This window comes from Panthera leo, chromosome D1, assembly GCF_018350215.1.
Source record: "Panthera leo isolate Ple1 chromosome D1, P.leo_Ple1_pat1.1, whole genome shotgun sequence".
Classification (NCBI taxonomy): domain Eukaryota; kingdom Metazoa; phylum Chordata; class Mammalia; order Carnivora; family Felidae; genus Panthera; species Panthera leo.
The window spans coordinates 71871532-71893849 of record NC_056688.1 but is presented as its reverse complement, the minus strand read 5'-3'; the positions used below and the strand labels follow the sequence as shown (position 1 = coordinate 71893849).

Below are 22318 nucleotides of genomic sequence, written 5' to 3'. Positions count from 1 at the left end.
ATATTTTACTCGGCTACTAATTACTGTAAAAGATTTCGGGAATGAAGCAAAATAAAATCATGCAGCATTATACATAATGTAAAGATAGCGTGAATTAATTTGTCCGCTGCTCCCCGCCTGCCTGCCGCGGGAGTGGAAGAGGCCAGAAGTGGCCTCCCCTGCGGGAGACCCGCACCCCCTGCCCTGCCTTGACTGGGGGTAGTCGGGTAGGGGGACAACTGGGAGGACTGGGGTTCCAGACCAGGCTCAGCCATGCCCTAGCTTTGCACCCTTTGGCGGATCACCTCTTCCGGAAGCCCGAGTTTTCTCTTTTGTAAATGCAAGCCCCTCTTTGCCTGCCTCCCGGAGGGGTAGTAAAGATGTAACGAATTCCCAAGAGTAAAAGCGCTTGGGAGAGCCAGTCTGACTTAGAAGAGGAGGCAGACAGGAGGGGGCGGCTCGGGCCAGGCCCCCTCTGCGGGAGACGGGCCCCTGCCGCTGGGCTTGGCAGCGCAGGAGAGGCCATCGCAGCCACTCCCCTCCGGGGACAGTGCCCCAGAACCGACGCACACCAGCCCGGGGCCACAGCACCGCTGAGCAGAGCCCGTCACCGGAAAGGCCACGGAGGCCGCCCGCAGGACAGTGGGCGCTCCTCTCGCCAGAGGCCCCGCAGGTGCTGCTCAGCGGGTGGAAGCGCGGGCTCCGGGCACGCGGAGCAGGGTTCGAATCCTGCCCGGCCACGGTCGCGCGCTGTGGCCACAGCCAGACCCCTTAACCTCTCTGAACGGCTGTTTCTCCTTCACTTAACAAAACAACAAAGCTATTCGCTCAGGAAGTAAATTCCCACGCTAGGCACTCGTTCTGGGTAAGGAGCCAGTGGGCAGGGCCCTCCCCAGGGGGCCAGGGTCCCCAGGGCGCCCCAGGACCGCGCAGCCTACGGGAGGCCAGGAGTCCCGGGGAGCTCTTTCCGGTCCCAGTCCCGCGCTACCTCCCAGGTCCTCGCAGACTCGGCTCGGCCGAAGCCGACGGCCCGGGGCGGCCCCCACGCCCCACCCCGGGGCGCGTTTCTCTCGGCGCCGCGGCCCAAGCCCAGCCGCGTTTTTCTCCGGGTTGGGTCTCCGCGCCCTGCCCGGCGACGACCGAGATTTCTCACGACCCACTGCCACCTACTGTCCGCATCGGGGAACTGCACGGCCGGGCCCGGCCGGCCTCGGAAGCGGCCATGGGGCGGGCCGACCGACCCCCAGACCAGCTCAGGTCCCAATGCCTGGAACCCCGTTCCCGGGGAGTATTGCGTGGCGGTTGTGTGGGAGCAACTCAGCCAGGCCACCCGAAGCCCTGGTCCTCTGGCGTGCGCCCTTATGGGGGTGACTGGGGCCCTGCCCTTACAGAGACTGGAGTAACAGGCAAGCCCCTTGCTCCCCATCCCAGACTTGACTATGGCTCCCTTTAGAGCTCTGAAAATCCTGCTTCTGGGCCTAAAGGGCCCTCTCTGGCCGCCCAAACTGGACTGGACGTGGGTCTTCCAAGAATGGCTGCTGTCTCCGTTCTAGCTTCCTAAGGGTTAGAACTTCACTGTCCTGGAGGTCTGACCTTCTGAGTCAGGCATGCTCTCAGCCTTTTCTATTCGCTCTGGATCCCTTTATGTCACCCTTTCTTAGAGCATGAATCCTGAGCTCTAGTGTGGCCTTATTGGCCATGTCATCTTAGACAAGTCATTGTACTGTCGTGAACATTGTTTGTAGTTGTAAAGTGCGACTAATAATATGCTGGAAGCCCATCAAAGAGGGCTGCGGTCAAGTCGGACTGTGAAAGCAGCCGAACCCTTGGAGATACGTGTACAGGTTTTTCTTGGGCATTCAAAAGATTGTTCATTGTCCCTGGGCTGATGTTTGTGTCCACCCCCCCCCCACCCCTAACAGGCTCTCCTATTGAAATTCTAACCCCCGAGGTGACCATATTCAGTGGTGAGACCTTTGGGAGGTCATGGGGGTGGAACCCTCATGAATGGGATTAGTGTCCTCAGAAAAGACAGTCCTTGCCCCTTCTGCCACTCAAGGTTACAGTGCAGAGAGACTGCCATCAGTGAGGAAGCGGGGCCCCACATGAATCTGCCAGCCCTATGATCTTGGACTTGCTAGCCTCTAGAGATGTGAAAACTAAAGGTTTGTTGTTTATAAGTCACCTCGCTTTGGGGATTTTGTTATAATAGCAGCCTGAGCGAACTAAGTAAGATATGCACTGAATCAAGAAAATATAAACCTGTATAGGCAGAGGCCTATGATCTTTTGAAAAGCAGTTGGTGGGTGGCAGGAGATGGGGTCGTCTGGGAGGCACGGGGGGTACTAGAGAGGGGAGAATGGGGGAGGTAGGGTATTGAGTCCTCCAATGCTGTCTTTCCTCTCCTATAGAAAACATGTCACAGTTTAAAATAATGCATTTAGATGCTGTATGCATTTGTTCTGTGTCCGACTTTGAGTAGACTGTAAGCTACATGAGGATCTGGGTTATGTCTATTCTGTAAACCACTCCACCCCATTGTCTAGCATTGTGGCCGGCACATGGGAGATACTCAATAAATATTTATTGAACAAATAAATGACTACAACCATCCATTTAACCAGAGACCATTAACTATCCCCTGGGCTCTTCCAAAATGATCCATCCTCTTACCCTTACCCACAGAGAGATCATCTCCAGAGCCTTCCTTCCTTTTTGGGTTCTCGGTCATCCTTATCTTAAACTCAGGCACCCCGCAGAGTTCCCTTCTTCCTTTTTTAACAAACATCTATACAAAAAAAGCAGAGGAAGGTTGATGGCTATTTGATTTCTCTTTGGTCCTGCCTTTTGGTATGATAAACTACTTTTACCTCAGTTTACTCCTCTGATGCACACACAATCGGGTAGAATTGACTATTGTTGCCCTTATCCAGATGAGACAAATTGGGATGAATTGACTCATCCTATATGATAGCTAGTGAGTGGCAGAGCTAAGTTCCAGCTAAGTTCCAGCTCTCAGGGCTCTAAACCACATGACCCACAGCCCCAAGTGCAGTGCAGTCCCCCCCTTCATGCCCTGGAGCAAACCACGTGAGGATTATTCTCCAAAAAACAACTAAGGAGAAATATGATAAAAGACTCATGGGAACACCTGCCCCTCCTGTCCCTCCTGGAGGCATTCACCTCCAGTGGCCATCAGGCACTTGGAGGACATATCAACACAGATATCTCTGTAGGTCCTCAGCGCCTTCCAACTCTCTGACCTTGGGCAATTTGTCTAAGGTTTCTGAGCCACACGTGCCTCATCTGTAAAATGGGAATAATAATAGTGACTGAATCGCAAGGTTTCTGCGTGATTTAAATAACCTAGTACATGTAAAATGCTTAGAGCAGTGCCTCATTAAATATTTGCTGAGCCAATAAAGAGCTGAATGAAGTAAAAGAGAAGAGGAAGGCTAATAAAGGGAGAAAGATGTGAAGAAGTGAAGGCATAGTGAGAAATATAACCTTTTTTTTAATGTTTGTTTTTATCTTTTTTTTTTTAATTTTTTTTAACGTTTTTTTATTTTATTTTTGAGACAGAGAGAGACAGAGCATGAACAGGGGAGGGACAGAGAGAGAGGGAGACACAGAATCCGAAACAGGCTCCAGGCTCTGAGCTGTCAGCACAGAGCCCAACGCAGGGCTCGAACTCATGGACCGTGAGATCATGACCTGAGCCGAAGTCGGATGCTTAACCGACCGAGCCACCCAGGCGCCCCTGTTTTTATCTTAATGTAAGAACCATATGATGAGAGCCGAAAATCTAACATGGAGCCCAGCCCTCCCACTCTCAATGCTGTGTTACCTCGACCAAGTCAGGCAACCTCTCTGGGCCTCCATTTTAGTATCTGTAAGACAGCAGCATTGAACTAGATCATCCGGGATGTTTTCTCTGTGTTTTCTCTGACACTGAGTGTACAAAGTCCACCAGTATGAAGCGTGATGTTGACTCTCCCTAACATCTGAGAAAGGCGAGGTGGGGGAGGGGAAAAACCAAATGTGCATTTCCCTATGGGACCCCGTTTACCGTGACACCGGAAAGAAGCTTTGCACTTGAATGCTGCTCTCATCTCCCACTGATGTTCAGTCTGTCTCCAGCTCTGCCTTTTCATGGCAGCGGGACTTTGAGCCAGATGCTCAGCATCTCTCAGGCCCCCTTTCCTCATCAGTAGGATGGGACTAAATGAAATGATAGAGGCAAAATGCTTGGCACAGTGATGGGCACAGTAAATGCCGACTACATTGTGACTGGTGTGCATTATTAAAGTGTGTGTAATATCACAGCCCTTAACAAAACCTTCTCCGAGGCCAAATGGCAATGAGTTTCCCATTAGCTGGTATTTTGGCCACTTTCTCCAGGAGTCATTCATTGAAAATCCACTATGTATTAGAACTTGAACCAGGTATAGGGTAGAAAAATGCATGGGCCATGAGCTCTGATGCCAAGTTTCAAAGGATTTCATGCACTTTTTCAGGTCCTAATAGATTCCTGGTACTGCGCTATATTCTCCTCTTTAACCTTCCTAACAACCTACAGGAGGTTAGTTTGTTTTATGTGTATTTATTTATTTACTTATTTTTGAGAAAGAGAGACAGAGAGCACAAGCAGGGGAGGGGCAGAGAGAAAGAAGGAGACACAGAATCCGAAGCAGGCTCCAGGCTCTGAGCTGTCAGCACAGAGGCCAACACGGGGCTCGAACTCACCAACCATGAGATTATGACCTGAGCCGAATTCAGAAGCCTAACCCATGGAGCCACCCAGGCGGCCCAACCCTGCAGGAGGTTTAGTTGGGGCCACGGGAATGAGTGAACTAGAAGAAGCTGCAGGTGGTGGCCGGAAAGAATGGGGAGTGATGGGGAATTCACAGGGCTCAGCCTGGACCACACCAGCTCCTTCCCCTCTGCACACCTCCATCAGCCAATGGTCATGGAGTTTCCAGTATGCAAGCAAGGTGGGACTCTCAGCAGCCCTCCAGGGTGGAAATAAATATGAGGGCCTCCAGTAATTTCTTTCAGCCCTCTCTTCTGGCCTCCTGTCCCTTCCTTTCCAGTACTTTCTTCAGGAAAGGCTGGGGCATAAGTGATCTGTACCTGAGCATGCATGAATATCCGTGGCCCCTTCTGTCTTCCAGGGAAAGTCTTGCTTTTGCAGCTTAATCTCTCATATCTTTTGGAACCAAACACCAAACCTCCACATTCCTACCTGTTAGAATCCAGGGGCCTTAACCCAGCACATGAGTGCCTTCACGGCCTGCCTGCCGCTCCCATTTCCACTCCAGGCAGCTTCCCTGCAATTGACCTTGCCGAATTCCAGCCCAAAGTCCCTGGACCACTTGTACACACCCATACTCCCCACCTCAGTGAGTCTACTAACACTGCTCCCTCTGCTGGAATATACTTCACACACCCAAACACTGCTTCTACTTTAGGGCCGCGTTCGGAGATCACCTCCTCCAAGAAGGCCTCCTTAATCTCACGGCTGGAAATAATATTTCTCTCGGAGAAAAAATGAGAGCCACACTTCACAAACTTTATTTTGAATGCAATTTCTTCATGGGAACCAGCCCAGAGATTTTGTCATTTATTTATTTTTTTAATTTTTAAAAATTTTAAATCCAAGTTAGTTAACATATAGTGTAGTTATAATTTCAGAAATAGAATCTAGTGATTTGTCACTTACATATAATACCAGTGCTCCTCCCAACAAGTGTCCTCCTTAATGCCCCTCACCCATCTAGCCCATCCCCCTACCCAATACCCTTGCAACAACCCTCAGTTTGTTCTCTGTATTTAAGAGTCTTTTATGGTTTGTCTCCCTCTCTGTTTTTATCTTCTTTTTGTTTCCCTTCCCCTATGTGCATCTGTTTTGTTTCTTAAATTCGACACGAGTGAAATCATACGGTATTTGTCTTTCTCTGACATTTCGCTTAGGATAATACCCTCTAGTTCCATCCACATTGTTGCAAATGGCAAGATTTCATTATTTTTATTGCTGAGTAATATTCCATTACACACACACACACACACACACACACACACACCACATCTTCTTTATCCATTCATCTGTCAATGGACATTTGTCAGCCCAGAGATTTTGTAAAAATGTGAACTCAGATATAATGGGTCTTAAGTGAATCCTGAGACTCTAAATTCCTAAGACACTCACCCGTGAAGCTGATGCTTCTGGTCTGTAAATTGATTGAGTAGCAAGTGATCTCCAACCCTGGCTGTGTACCAGAATCACTTAGCAAGTTATTAAAACTCCAGATCCTGGGGCCAGATGTGGTCCAGGTTTTATGAGGCCTGAGCTCATTCTGTATGGAGGGACCTTTTTAAAGAAACATAACATTATAGAGGCATCGGGGTGGCTCAATTGGTTGAGCATCCAACTCTTGGTTTTGGTCCAAGTCATGATCTCACGGTTTGTGAGATTGAGCCCTGCACCAGGCTCTGTGCTGACAGCATGGAGCCTGCTTGGGATTCTCTCTCTCCCTCTGTCTCTGCCCTTCTGCCTGGGCTCTCTCTCCTTAAATAAATAAACTTTTAGAAAAATAAAAAAACAAAAAAATTATCAACAAGAAATGCACCTCGCCAGGTGCTGGAATGGTGTGCGAGTGAAGGTTCCTAAAGTATAAGCTTCATTAGCTTCTAGGTAAATCCATTTTTACCTGGGTCCACACATCAGCAATCCTAGGAGGACATAATATACGTGTGCTTTGTTTTGTTTTGTTTTCAGAATTTTTCCAGGTGAGCCTTAGTAGCCCATCCCTGGACTCACCCCCCACCTCTGGGAACCACTGTCAAGAATTTCTTGATCTTTTACTGACTCTCTGCTTACCTCTCTCTCATCACTAAACGCCCCCATGTCAGGCACTGGGCCAGACCCCTCCATGACGGAGAGGCTCCTAAGTCAGGAAGCCCGTGGTCTACTGGAAAACCGGTCACAAAAAGAACACTGTGTCAACTGTCCAAATGCTGTGGGGACAAGAGGAGAGAACAAAACTCTGCCTGGACAGGAGGACAAGACCGGGGGTCTTCTAGAGGGGCTGCTATTCAGCTGGGTCTTGTAAATGACTGGGGCTTTTCCAAGTAGAGGGAACAGCCTGGACAAAGGTGGGGATGCCCGAAAGAACACTGTCTCTTCAAGAGCCAGCCAAGAGAACCCACACGTGGCGAAAGAGTGGGGGCTAGGGTTGGGGTTGTGAGAGATGGGTCTGGAGGGTGGCCAGGGCCTCAGGAGTTTGGGCTCCTGCGGAATGGTGTGGCAGACACGGAGCGTGTTTGAGAAGGGGCTAGCAGAATCCAGTCTGTGTTTTGCACATGCATGCAAAACATGCATGTGTTTCTTCCAACTGCTAACTATAATTAGTTCTTTCTATGGCTTATCCCACTATTACATCCAAAGATCTTTCTTTCTTTCTTTCTTTCTTTCTTTCTTTCTTTCTTTCTTTCTTTCCTTTTAATCTTCAATTCTTTACTATTTCTTTTAAAGTAATTGCTATAGGTCAGAGAGTGTGCTAAGCATTTTAACCTAATTCAATCATTCTACTAACTTTGGAAGGCATGTAAAAAAGGATGTCAGTTCTCCAAATAAACTGAGGATCAGAACCTTTGAGGGACTTGCCCAAGGTCACAGAGATACAAAATAAGAAAAGCCTGGAGACCCAAGGATTAGCACAGTGCCAGGCACACAGGAGAAATTGAAAATATTCCATGAATCGATAGCTGAATGTTGAGATAAAAACCTTCACTTTTTAAGCCAATCTTGGAAAGCATGTTTCAAGGAGTTGAACGGAGATGGGGACTTCCTGTTTCCTGGAAGTCCCAGGTTCCTTCCCCCTGGGTGTCCAAGGACGCATTCCTACGACCCTTTCTAGCAGCCAGGCTCTTTCCTCTTGTTCTCTGCTTCAGTTAAGGAAAAGGTAGAGAGGTGGGGCAGACCACAGAACTTCATGAAGACAGTTGATTTGGTGATTTTATTTGTGTGTTTGGGGGTGGGTGTGTTGTAATTAAGTTTCAACCCTATTTCCTTTAATTCAATCCAACTCTTTTATCACAATTAAGACAAATGAGCTACATTTGAAAAACATTTAGGGAGTGTCTAATATTGCCACTGGGAGGCAAGTGATTGAGTGAGAACCCCCAGGATGATATAGGCTTCTGGAAACAGGATTTGAATCTGATATAGATCCTTGATTTTAGTTCTTCTCCTGGAAATCCATTATAATCCACAATGAAATGTGGCTCCCCCTTCATGTTTCAAACCTCTAACCATTTCCTCCAGTGAGTTCAACCTCATCTGCCTGTTCTCACTGTCAAAAAGTGATGATGGTCATGGCATTTCATACAGCACGTGACAGTGCTTACTGTATTTTGGGAGATCCTCACAACCATGCAAAGAGAAAAGCAGAGTGAGATCATTATGACTCTTCCCTGACAGAAGCTCAGAGAGGCTCAAACACTTGCCTGGGGGCACCTGGGTGGCTCACTCAGTTGAGCACCTGACACTGACTCTTGATTTCAGCTCAGGTCATGATCTCATGGTTTGTGAGATGGGGCCCTGCACTGGACTCTGCTGACAGTGCAGAGCCTGCTTGGGATTCTCTCTCTCCCTCTCTCTCCCTACCTCCTTCTCTCTGTTTCTTTCTCTCAAAATAAAGAAATAAACCTAAAAAAAAAAAAAAGTGACTGGGCTGGACAGCTAGGAAATTGGAGCACTGAGTCCGGAACCCAATTTCTTTTTCTTTCTTTTTTTTTTTTTTTATTTTTTTAATGTTTTATTTATTTTTGAGGCAGAAAGTGCCAGAGCATGAGCAGGGGAGGGGCAGAGAGAGAGAGGGAGACACAGAATCTGAAGCAGGCTCCAGGCTCCGAGCTGTCAGCTCAGAGCCCGACACGGGGCTCGAACTCACAAACTGCGAGATCATGACCTGAGCCGAAGTTGGGCGCTTAACCGACTGAGCCACCCAGGCGCCCCACCGGAACCCAATTTCTAATACACAGCAAGGTACGCTTCCAATATGACATTATTGATGAGCCTAGTCAATATTCTTAGAATGTTCACTGGAGTGGGTCTCTCCTCTGCTTATGTGGATTAGTCTTCTTTTCCCAAATATGCCACAAACAATTTATAAGAAGGACACTTCTCTTATTTTTTTTTTACTTCCCATGCATTAATGACTAGTATATGGCCAACACTCTAAGAGCTACTATGTGGAAGGTCTGAGGGATGCAATTATGAATAAAATAGATACCTTCCTGCTCTCCGAGAGTGTATAGTCTAATGGAACAATAATCTTTCATGACTTTTTGAGTTCTTACTATGTCCTAAGGCTTGCATTCTCCATTTTTCAGGTGAACATACTGAGATGCAGAGAAGGACAAGTTGCTGTCTGGGTTGGGAAAGCTAGGTTCCCACGGATTCCCCAAAGAAGCCAGCCCAGGACCAAGCTAACATAGCGTGATAGAGCAGAGGTGAACATGGCTTTGGAAGGCAGGCAGAGTCCATCTCAGCTCAACCAATTGTTCGAGTGATCTTAGGAAGGGTATTTACCTATGAATCTCAGTTTCTGCACCTTTAAAATAGGGTAACCACAACCACCTCCCAGTCTTGCTCTATGAATCAGTTGACAAAATGAATGTAAGGCCCTCGAGTAAATACCTGACTCACAGCAAGGGCACATTACGTGGTAGACGTTGCCACTATTACTGTGACTCAGTGGCAGACAAGGCCCGGCTGTGCGTTACTTACGTGCGCGATAGTCTGGTTGTGTCTTCTGCCCGAGACGGTTCCTGAGACCAAAATGCTCGAAGTTCTCCACACCCAGCTGTGCACATGGCCGGGAACCGAGACCACTCACAACAGGGCCTATTTCCGTGACCAGTGGATGCCAACGGCCCCTCGCTGGAAACGTTGACGAGCGCGGCTCAGGACACAGAAGCCGCCAACAGGCTTCCAAACCCTGCCAAGCCCTCCTGCCCACTCGAGCACCAAGGGGAGGGGGTGACTGTGGCAGAAACACACGTTTGCTTTCATTTGGCTTAGCTGACTGTGTGTTTTGTTAAACACATTTAGGTTTGGAAAAGATTATTTTTGGTACACTGCTGCGTAATTAGATGAATTTTCATGAGTTTATTCTTGAAATAAACTTTGAAATTGTCCATGTTTTACTGTTTTTTAATCATCTGCAGATACTGTTTTTTGAGACTTCGCATGAAAAAAAAAAACCTTGTTACATATCAGTTTAATTTAGATTCAAATAAAATAATTTTTTGAATTTGCAGCAACAACAAGTCTGCGAAAGTGGTTGTAACTGGCGCTGAGTTGTTTGAGGATCAAGATAATTACAGTATAAAGGATAAGAGAGAATATAATATCCTGGCATCCACTGCCTATTCAACTAATCCCCAGCCCTTGACAGATGTTCAAACACAGTATTTTTAAAAGCTGACTTTTAAAAAAACAGGGCGAGTCACTTATTAGATATAAACAACATGATAAGAAATTCAAAGTCTGACATCCATTAGAACCGTCCATGCCTTGCAAGAAGCGTAAGAGACAAGGTAAAGAGTCAAAGGCGCGCCGCGTTCATTGCTTTCATGGGTATCCGAGGCAGGGCTGGGGCTGCGGCCACACCGAGCCCCCGCTTTGCCAGGGGCTCAGGTTCTACCTGCACCAGCCCCCACGAGGCAGATTGCCAAAGGCGGCTTCCGCGATGCTGTCACCTGCACGACAGTAACGGCACCTCTTTGGTGGCTGTTTGGAGGCAAGGAGGCCGGCAGCCAGCACCAGGACGGGTTGGCTGGCTTTGAGCAGATAGTGACAGTAGCCCAGAAAGATGGCCAGGCAGATGGAGGGGTGATAAGCGGTGTGTTTGTTGGCTCACGGGTCGCTCTCGCCTTTGGCCCCTGCCACTCGTGTACGCACACGTCTCACAGCTATTCTACAGAGCCTGAAGAGCTGTTGGGTATCGAGGCCATCTACTGAGCTCTAGGGTTCAGAGACGGATAAGCCCTCGTCCCTGCCCCGTCTCCACAATCTCACAGTACAACAAAGGAGAGAAGTCACATCCGCCAGTAACAGCAACGACAACGATTATTATTACCGAGCTTCGTCGATATGCTAAGCTTCATTTTAAGCGTTCTTACTGATCGCCACAATTGCATGGAGCAGGCACTATTGTGATGCCCATTTCACGGATGAGGAAACTACAGCACGGAACGAATTAGTATGTGATGAAATCGTTCTGACTGGGTAGTGGTGGTGGCGGCAGAGAGGGGGATCCCAGAAGTCTTCATGGATGGAGAGGGTGGGACCTGAGCTGGGGCTGTAAGGACTGATGGAGTTTGCAAATGTGGACATGCTGGAGAAGAGCATTCAGGGCAGAGAACCATGCAGGGAGAACAGAAAAAATGAAATTAATACCCCAAGCTGCTCCAAGGATGGCACAGAATTACCTTTTCTTTTTTCTTTCTTTCTTTTTTTTTTTTTGGCTTTTCTATTTAAATGGCATTACATACGAAAAGCCCTTAGCACACTGGAAAGCACAAACCAGACTGAATGCTGAAGCTGTCTTCCCCTGAGACTTTTATCTGGGGTCCTTGCAACTGCTTCTGTAACAGCAATGTCTCCAAGGTGGCAAAGCATTCTGGAATGAAAGGCTTCCTTCAGGGGACCCTCTGGGCCTGAGCTTGGAGCTGTAGGTCTGGGCTACAGAGTCAGGCGTCAACATCAGGAGGCGCTAGCGGACCTGGAGGCAGGGCTGGGCCAGTGGGAGCACATTCGAAGGTGAACCACCTGTGCTGTTTCCATCTCATGTTCCAGTTACGTAAGTCTTCCGGCTACCTCTAATCTCTTTTCAACACTGCCAAGAATTGCCTTATCGGCATGTTCCTTTAAAACGACTGCAGAAAAGGATCTTTTTCTAGAGAATATTCAGTCCTTCCCCCCCACCCCCACCTGGCCTCACCCCTGTTCAGAGAGCATATTCTTGCATGCATATCTGCATCCAGGGCAAGGGAGAGGACTTCCAGGAGACCCCGCAAAAAGCCTGATATGAGTCTCCTGCTGTGTTGTGGCCAGGCTATGGCATGCTTTTGCCCTATGATGGACCCACGCGGGACCTGGCTATCTGTCACGTCCTCAGAGTGAAGGAGAAGGTGGCCAGCTGCTGGGTGTGACCAGCACTCCAGGAGTTTGCCAGGGCAAGCCTTTCTTGAGCGTTTTCTGGAGACCAGATGTTGGCCCCTTGTGAGTTGTGTGGTCTTAGGTCTTGCCCAAGAGGGCTATCGGGAGGGGCTGTGGGAGCACAGAGCAGGGAGACAACGAACTCCTTCATCTCATGTTTACCCTGGGCATCACCTCAAGAGAGCAGACGTCTCCAGTGTGGTCTCGGCGGTATGCTCTCTGGCAATCTCCAGAAAGGCACCATGCTTCCAAAGAACAGCCCTTTCAAGGAACTTCTCGGTCCTGGCTTGCGCTGTGGGAGGAGGAGAGCACACAGGGCTGGGCTCCTGCCCCGCCGGCTCCCCCTGGAGGTGTCCACTGCTCAGGGTGTCCTTCATTCTCCTCAGGGTTCCTGCAGCAACCACGGGATTCAAGGGCCCAGGGCTCTGGTCATCGTCCTCTAACCCTTTGTAAATGTTTCCTTCTGAACACACATCTCAGATTCTCTGAGCTCAGGCTCAGTGTCAAAAGCTTCCTATCATTTCCCCTAAAATACTACTAGCCAGCCTTCAGGGAGTGTTTTCTAGTCACCAGGTACCGCTTGAGTTTACATGTATTATCGAATGTCATTCACACCCAAATCTTAAGGTGTGGAACGTGAGGTTCACACACGCTCTAGGAATAATGAGTGGCTGTCTTTCCTAACACATAGAAATTTCACAAAGCGTGAACTCCAGATGAGGGACAGACTGAACGAATGAACGAATGATAGAAGGGAAGGAGGGAAGAAAACAGATCACCAGGAACGTAGGGAAAGAACTACTCAGACACTTCCTAGTTGGGAATGACTTTTAGCAAATGTTCTCACCTCTCTGAATTTTTGTTCCCTTTGTAAAAAAAAGTTACAGGTACTCAAAGAGTCGAAAGGTAAGATGTAAAAGCATCTCGATTTACTTACAGTAAGTGCTCATTTGTCCTTCTTATTGCTGAGTGAATCTAATCTAACATTTTACCTGATGCAAGGACTAATCCCACTTCTCCGTGTGGTCTGCTTTGGGGTGAGCATCAGAATCGCTAGGAGCAACAGGAAAATTCTGATGTCCCTTCATACACCTACCATAAAAACCACAACTTCACATGATTAAAACAAAACAAAACAAAACAAAACAAACAAATAAACAGCTATCCAGTCTGTGCTTGATCACCTTCAATAAACAGAATTCACTATTTCCTGAGGCATTTTAATCTATGGTCACTCAATCCTAACAGTTGACCAGTTGCTTCTGGTTGAAATTTCCTGTCTACTTCATCAGACGAGAAAACAGAGCTTTCCTGGGCTAGGTTTTAGCTATTCTTTAATTGGAATAGAAAAGTATTGATTCACAGAATGTCAGAGTTTAAAGAGAATTTAGAAACCTCCTATTCTGGCGCCCTAATTCACAGATTAAGGAAATCTATGTGCAAAAGTCAACCTTTCAATTGGTTGGGAAGAGAATTTTATCATTCAAACTGTCCAGACTACTGGACTGAATGATTTCTCCTTGGGATTCATTAAGAGGAAAGTCACTTTGGCCTCATGTGTACAAAGTGCCTGTTTCAGAACGACTTCTCCCAGAGCGGGTTCTGTGGTGCTTATGGTAGATTGTTGCAGTAATGGCTCCTGATAGGTTCACACCACCCTGCATCCATGCCTTTGGGGAGCTCCCCCACATACTTACTCTGGGTTTGGTTGTGTGATTTGCTTTGGCTTCTGTGGTACAAATGGAGATTTGAAAAGTGCTATGCATTGGGACGTAACTCTCTCTTGATTCCCTTGCAACCCCACGACTACCCCCATGTAATCGAGCCAGAGCTAGCCTGCTGAATGATGAGACATATAGCCCATATTGCTTCCACCATCCCACCCAACAGCCAGCTAACTCCCAGAAACAGAGTCACCTAGCTGGCTGGCAGTCAACTGTAAGCAGGTGAGTGAACCCATTTGCAACTAACAGAAGAACTGTCCAACTGAGCCTAAACCAAATTGGCAAGCCTCAGAATAATCAGCTAAGCGAATGGTTGCTGTTCTAAGCTGCTAAGGTTTGGGATGGTTTATTAGGCTGAGGTCCTCCAAATTAAAGTGCACGGGCCATTCCTCTAACTAACCTGTCCATCCAGTCTTAATAGTGAGCAGGGCACTAGATACAAGGCTTAAAACTCACAAGAGGAAGAGTTATTAACTACACTTTTTAATTAGCAAAAGTTCACAGGCACCCATAGATAAACATGTGTATTCCTAGCTCCTGAGATCTTGCTTAAGGTCACAGAGACAACAGGTCGTCAGAAAATTAAGGATCGAAACCCATATTTAAGCCCTATTTTAAAACCCATATTTTAAACCCAAATTTTAAGCCCTAATATTTTAACAGAAGCCAACCAAGGGCCTTCCCTGGTCTACCTCTGTGCTGGGCTCCTGATTTTCTTAGGAAGCCTGATTAGCCACCACCACATGAGAACAACCATTATGGGGCTGTCACGGAAGGAAGGGGAGGAAGAAAATCATGGCAGACCATGCACTGATAACTCTAATCACTGACACTGACCATGAGTTATTGACCCTTAACTGTGTGCTAGATATTCTAACACTTTACGTGTATTATCCGATTGAACCCTCACTGCAGCCAACTGTGGGGGTTATTACTCTCTCCATTTTGCAAACATTTAACTAACTTGGCCAAGTAGGTGAAGAGCAAGGATTCAAACCCAAGACAATACATGCTGTGCTGCCTCTTGATATTTGATCAGGTGGGCTTCTAAAAGGTAGCCAGGTAGCCAGAAAGCCTGCAAAATTACTTGCAGCTACTGGGGCTAATGCTTTCTGCTCTCTGCCTGGGTTGTTAAGGGCATCAATCCTGGAGGGAGAATTTATTGCTTTTTCTCCACTCACGATTTTTAAAATTGTTTTTGTATCATCTATAGATTGCTTCCCAAAAGCTGGGAGAGGGAACATGGTGGCCAGCTCTAGGTCCTAGAGCTCCATAAAAGATGTATTTTCTCTTCTGTGGTAGTTACTGTGCTAAGTCACCTCTGCATGGCATACTTGAGTATTCCTTACCTCCACCCTGGCACATCTGTGTGATTATCCCCTTATTACAGATACCAATTAATAGCAAGTCCCAATCAACAGAACCCTGGATAAACCATATTTTACTGTAATTGGGTACTTTCCTGGTGCCACAAAACGATTTGTTCTCTTTCGCTCGCTAAACAGTTCTCCTCCAATTTATTTGCTTCCTTTGTTTGCTTGGCAAACTCTTTTCCACAAAGGTAAAATCCTGTTAAGAGAAAACTCCAGGAACATCCAAATTGTTTCACTGGAAGAAATTCTAGTATAATGAATATGTGATTGCCATTCTCATCCCCAAGCTATGGGATCTGGGAATGCAAACAGGTTAAATGTCCTGGACAGAGTCCCAACTCCGGTCGGGTGAGTAGGCCCTCTGACATTCGTGATTTACTGTACAGATTCTCTAACCCCATGCACACAGCGTCTTCTTCATTTTCTTGTTGCCCTTCAAGTTCTGTTGGTTTTGTTCAGATGTTTTTAATGAGTTTGTCCTGCGGCAGCCAGGGAATGGCTAACAAGTCTTCTGGGCCCTTAAAAACCCATTAGAATGTTATTTCTTACAAAGTGAAAAACTAACCTCATGCCAGATGCAAATAGGGCTCAAGCCATCAGAAATAAAGTTTGATTCTCAAGGAAAATTCCACTGAGACATGAAAGTTCTTCAGCTTAGAAAAATAGTCTTTGATGTTAAGTCCAACTCGGCTGTCTGATATAATTATTAGGAGTATAAGTCGGCTTGAGTTCAAATCCACACTCTTGTTACTTACTAGCTCAGTGATCCAGGGCCAGTCACTTAACCTCTCTGAGTTTCTGTTACATCACCTGAAAAACAAGAATGTTGCCTACCTCATAGAACTGTTGGAGGATTGACCAAGGTATTATAGGTGTATAAGTTAGGATTCTGTTTAGCTGGGATAACAAAAATAAAGGGACTTCAATGAGTAGAGGTTTATTTCTTTTCATTTAAAAGAAATTCAAAACTTGCTCATCTAGTATTGGCATGGCAGCTCCATAGTTGTCAGGGGCCCAGGCTTCCTCTAGCTTTCTGCTCTCCCGCCTTTGGCACTATCTTCCATTCTCAAGGTCGCCTCATGAACCTCATGGTTCAAAATGACTGCCAGGCACCAACTCTCAGCCTATATTCTAGACGGGAAGCAGAAGGAAAGGTAGAGGGAACAGAGGACATAGAACTGTGTGTGTCAAGGATGTTGGTAATCTGTTTAGGAAATTTCCCGGTAGTTACAACCAACAACCTCTTGGGTCTTTTGGGCTTCCTTAGCTGCAAAGGAAACTGGGAAATGATCCGCAGATGGCCATATTGGTATTTAGAATAAAAACTTAGGATTCCATGAGTAAAGAAGGGGAGAATACAATTGGATAGCTAACTAGCAGTGTGGTTGTAACATTTAAAGTACTTAAAAATGGTGCCTGTTACTCAGTTGGCTGTCAATTTGGTGGAGGCAGCCTGCATGGTGAATTGAACATAGCCTTTGGAGTCTAGTGGACTTGAGTCGAACCCAGCTCCATCCCTTACTGGGAATGACGTCTTGAGCATTACTGAATTTCTTCGAGCCTCAACATTCTTGGTTGTTCAATGCAGTTACAAGTTTTGACCTTTTGGGATTTCTGGGTGAATAAAGTAAGAATAAGTGTTTAAAGGGCCTGATACATAGTAGATGTTCAGTAAATGTGAAGTCCCCTCTCTACTCTGTCCCACTAAGGTTCCAGCTCTTCAGTGCAAAACAAGAATCCAAGGAATCATCACCTCCCAGCAGGGCCCTGAGAAGTGGTCAGAAACCTCCCAGAAAACAAAGCTGCTTTGCCCCCAGGCTGCCTGCTCTCTGCCCACAAAGTGCTGAAGTGAGTGAAGCCAACCCTGTAATCAAACAATACCAGATACTTTAATTATAGTTTTTTGCCACGATCTGAATCACTGTTTTCATGTGCATTGCCGTGAATTAATCTCATAACAGTGGTGTTAATTCCTTGATGGATAAAGGAGTATTTCAGCTACCAAGGTATTCCACAGAGAAAGGGAATGGAGTTCACATTTAATTAGCTCCTACTCTCTGCCAGGCACTGTGCTACGTGCATTATAAACCTTGTCTTGTTTTTCTCTCACAATAACTCTGTTGGTGATTATTACCACCTCATTTTACAAGTGAGGGCACAGAGACTGAGAGATGTTAAGTAATGTGCCCAATGTTATAGTTTGTACAAATCCCAGAACTGGAATATGAATCCACATTTGTCCGATTCCAATATATCTGGCTATCTCCCTGCTTTCCCAGCCCCTAGAACAACTGGTTTTCAGAAGAGGACTGTTGAGGCATCTGGCAGAAAGGACAGGGAGACTGTGCTGGAAGTTGCCTCACTGCCTCTGAGTCCTGGATCTGATTTCCCAGCTCTGGGACCTCGGTAAGACATTGTCCCTCTAGGGCCTCATTTTCCTTTCTGTAAGGGAAGTAATGGGGTGGGGGGGGCGGAGATTAACAGGATGATCTGAGATCTCCCTTGCAGTTCCCAGAATCTATAACTGGAGAGTGAAATTGCACACCCTCATTTCTGTATGTTCCAATATTAGGTGCACCTGCTACGAACTAAACTTCACTCTGGGAAAAATAAAGCACAAACAAGATGTAGTGATGGTCTGAAGAAAGTTAAACTGAAATCTGGAGAAAGGGAAGCAGATTTTATCTAAATATGTGGAGATACATGGAAGAACTTTCTAGAAATTGCATTTATCCAAAAAGGCAATGTCAAAGGGGAGTAGGCTTCCTGTCCCTGGAGGAGATCTTCCACACAGGGCTGGACCATTGTACGATAATGGTGCAGTTATAATATTGAGTGCTTGGACAAAAGGGTATCTGAGACCAAATGCAGACCTAATGCATCGTCATTAGAAGAGGACTAAAGATACAATCATGGTCAAATTGAAAGTCCCCATCCTCACTTCCCCTCTCCCAATTCCAATCTCTAGGAAAAACAAAAAAGAGTGGTTTTCCTTCTAAATCCCCTTTCAAGATATTATCTTACCAATCATGCGTTCTGAAATTTCTATTCATCGTGAACATCCTTACATGGCTCACAAATAATTGCCCTCATTCCTTTTATCAGAGGCATGATGTGCCGCAGATGACAGGGATGAGAATCATCACTGCGCATGTATTTTACACATTCTGTCCTTCTTTGCATAGTCCTACCTCTCGACACCAACTCTGCTAAAGAGAGTTTGTTTGTTATTGGTTCAGATGAATTTTGCAAGCTTATTTATGGTATTGTCGCCTTAAAAATCCATACGTAGCTTTAGGAATGTACGTGGTTGAATCTGTCAGTATCATCTCTTTCAATGTCTGCATTTCCTATCTTGCTTTAGAAAATCTTTATTATCGCCTTAGCTATGGTCGCAATAAAACTGTATAACAAACCACCCCAAAATGTAGTGGCTTAAGAGTGTAATCATTCCTCCATCTATGGATTAAGTGATCTAAATAGGGTGTGTGGGGTGCCTGGGAGGCTCAGTTAGTTGAGCGTATGACTCTTGATTTTGGCTCAGGTCATGACCTCATGGTTCATGGATTTGACCCTGAGTAGGGCTCTGCATTGACAGTGTGGAGTCTGCTTGGGATTCTCTCTCTCCCCCCCACTTCTCTGCCCCTCCCCTGCTCATGCTGTCTCTCTCTCTCTCTCAAAATAAATACATAAACATTAAAATAATAATAACAATAATGGTGCTTGGCTTTAAGCTGTACCTTGGTTCAGTTCTGCTCCATGTGTCCTCCACCCTCCTTGGATCAGTGGGCTGGCTAAGACATGTAATTTTCATGGTCATGGTAGACACACAAGCTAGTTCATGCCTTTGCTCGTGCCACATCCACTCACATCTTATTGGAAAGCAAGTAGGGTGGCCAAGTCCAATCCTGACCGGGGAGAAGAAGAATATTTAGAAGTATATATCACACTGGGAGATTCCACTAGATTACACCCCTAAAATTTAAAAGAAAGATAATCTCGTTTTATTGACCTGTTTTACAGTTCTGGGGTTTTTTGTTCCGTTCTTTCTCCATTTGTATTGAATGATGGGTGTATGTGTGTGTGGATGTGCATGGTAGAGGTGTGGCATTAAACAAGGGAGTGATCCTAGAATGTAGTGTCAGGAGGTGGGTGACTGCATTAGCAAGGGTATGTAAATTATGAAGGATAATGGAATCGCCAGACCTCTACTTTCCAATCTGGAAGGCTGGTGCTCCATGTGGAGGGGTTTATGTAGAAATTCATCCCAGTTGGAGAGTCGGTCACAGAATATGTAATGTGGGTCTCGGTCCCAGAGAGCTTGTCAAATGGAGGGATTTATATGACATTGGTTTTAGGGCTTTGGTTGATGGTGGGGAATTCTGCTCAGGTTTTAGCCCCATCAAAATACAATCATTTTCACGGAAAGCCCCCAAGAGGCAGTGCTAATGGACCAGGGGCAATTTGAGTTCAAAAACTGGAAATATAAAAGCAATAAAGAGACAGCCTATAGGCTGAAATCTGGAGCAGTTTTCTTCAACGTGTTTGTCCTGGGAGGGGTGACTCTCCACCCCACCCTCCCTGCCATGCCAACCTCAGGAAGCAGGGGGGCTGCCCAATGTCCTTGAGCAGGACAGAACTGTAATACACACTTCCTTAGGCAGGTAAGAATGTGGCTCTCGTTTGTTCGATACCTATTTGCCAGAGAAGCTGAGCACAAGGATGAGGGGTGTGGGAGTGAAGACCATGGAGGCTGGGCTGGCTTCTCCTCTACCATAAGGCACTACAGTAAAACCTTGGTTCGTGAGCATAATTCGTTCCCCAAATGTGCTTGTAATCCAAAGCACTTGTATATCAAATCGAATTTCAAGAACCACTGACTCAGTTATGGTCATGTGACATTCGGCATCCCATCCAACTCGTATTGCAAGACATGGCTCGTTTATCAAGTTAAAATGTATTAAAAATGTTTGCTCGTCTTGTGCAACACTCGCAGAACAAGTTGCTCACAGTCCGAGGTTTTACTATATTCTGCTTGGCCCCAAACATGCGTACTTCCCTTAACAAAACAAAAGCCCCTCAGTTAAGCAGATTCATCACCTGCAGGACACTGCTTAGCACAGGTTTGGGGGATCTTATGCTGTACTAAGAGGCTGATGAAATATCTCTTTGTTTTGAACGGTGTCCTAAGGTCGATGGCTCTGTTTTGCTGGTGCCACTGCGGGTTGCCATCCAATTTAATAGCTCCCTATAGCTCACTGCAATCCCTGACCCATCACCAGAGAGAAAGAGCAGCCTCAGGAGTACAAGAAATCAACTACAATAGCCTTGTAACTTGGGCTAATGCTAGGATTTGCTCTATTCATCCAACACAGGGGCTGTTTGTGACAGGAGCCTAACCGAATGTTAGCAATATATCCTGGCTCTTACCTCCAGCTTGGAGACCTGGTTTACATACTTTCCCTGTGCAATTCTAGGTGTCCTATTCCTGATCAGTGCCTCCGGGTGGGAGTCAGACCCGGCAGAAAATCTTTTGGGGGTGCTGTTTCTCTTTTTCTCGTAGCTTATCTTTGGGGCAATGCAAAAAGGGGGCAGGAATAAGGCGCACGTGGGATTTCATGAAGTGGGGCTTGGCAGCCCAAGGCTTAAGGAGTTTAGGCATTTACTTCCCAAAGTGCATGCGAGACCTCACATTTGCTCTGGACAGCCTAGTACCTTTCAATCACATACGGTATTCTCTTTGAGAGGAGCACCCTTAAATAAAATCTTTTCCATCTTCTTCCATTTCTCTAAACCTTTTGGCGCCCGTTGGACATTGGCATCTCACCGAACTATCCCTCCCCTGCTTGAGGTAGGACCGTGCAGGCTCATCAGAGCCTGTAGGAGCCACAGCTTCAACCCTTTCAGCATCCTTCTGTAGACGTGATTCGGATCACGGAGGACAGGGAAATAAGAGAGGGCTCAGCATTCGACCACGTGTGCTGAGTTCTGTCTGTGTGCCACGCTGGGAGAGGAGCCCCCGAGGACAGAAAGCTGGGCGATGCAGGGCCGTGTGATGAATATACAGAGCAGCCCCACCGCCGATCTGTTCCCTTTATTAAGAACAGTGAGTGATCTAATACTTTTCATTTGGCTGTGGAAGTGCTTAACGCTGACACTTTGTAAACACACTAACATCGGCTGAAATGAGAGAAGTGAAGGATTATTTCTAGTTTCGCAAGAGACTGTCTTTGGCATTGTGGATTTATTGATAAAGGCACTGCCGTAATATTCTGTCTTCTGGATTCCATTTAAATCGTCTTTCTCTGGCCCACAATTATTTGCTTGGATGGAGTGTTGCTCAGGATTCTTTTAGTTGCAAGGGACGGAAACCTGGCCCCCACCAGCTTGAAACAAAACAAAAAACAAAAAACAAAAAACATTTCAGTGGGGACTTCCACGACATCGCCAGTGTTTTTCTGACTTCTCCCTGCCATGCCCGCCCTCCCTCTTGAAATGGCTCAACTTCTCTGTGAGTTGATCCTTGTCTTTTCTCCCACAACTGGGTTTCCTCCTTGTAGCCAGGGATGATGGCAGAGTCCTGGCTGATGTGGCTGCATACAGTTCCAGGCTTATGGCACCTCCACTTAACGCCAGAAATCAAGAGAAATCACTCTCCTGAGTTTAGATACAACATCCCGGGGAAAGTTCCTAAATTGCCTTGCTTGCGATGGGCACTTACCTTTCAAATGGGTGGCTTACAACTCCAGATGCACATTTGTCTGGGATGTTTTTCAAAGTGTCAGCCCTACGCCCAGAGATTCTGATTCATTTGGTCTGGTGGGACCTGGATGCCAGTATTTTTAACAGTTTTCTGCAGATGACAATAGCCAAGCCTGACTACTGCTTGAGACTCCTTCATTTATTCTTCAAAAGTCAATCTGGAGTGCCCGCTCTGTGCCACACAGTATATTACATGCTGATAGAGACGCGAACCAGCAGATAAAATCGTTCTCGTGAAGCTCACACTCCAT

The 22318-nt window shown here is 46.5% G+C and overlaps 1 long non-coding RNA gene across 1 annotated transcript; it reads left to right on the top strand.

The window, feature by feature from the left end:
* The first annotated feature begins 757 nt into the window (after positions 1-757).
* Positions 758-17135, top strand: LOC122200486. The gene is made up of 3 exons (XR_006193821.1): positions 758-844; positions 2039-2144; positions 17015-17135. It is a non-coding gene; the product is annotated as an uncharacterized LOC122200486 (long non-coding RNA).
* Positions 17136-22318: the final 5183 nt, after the last annotated feature.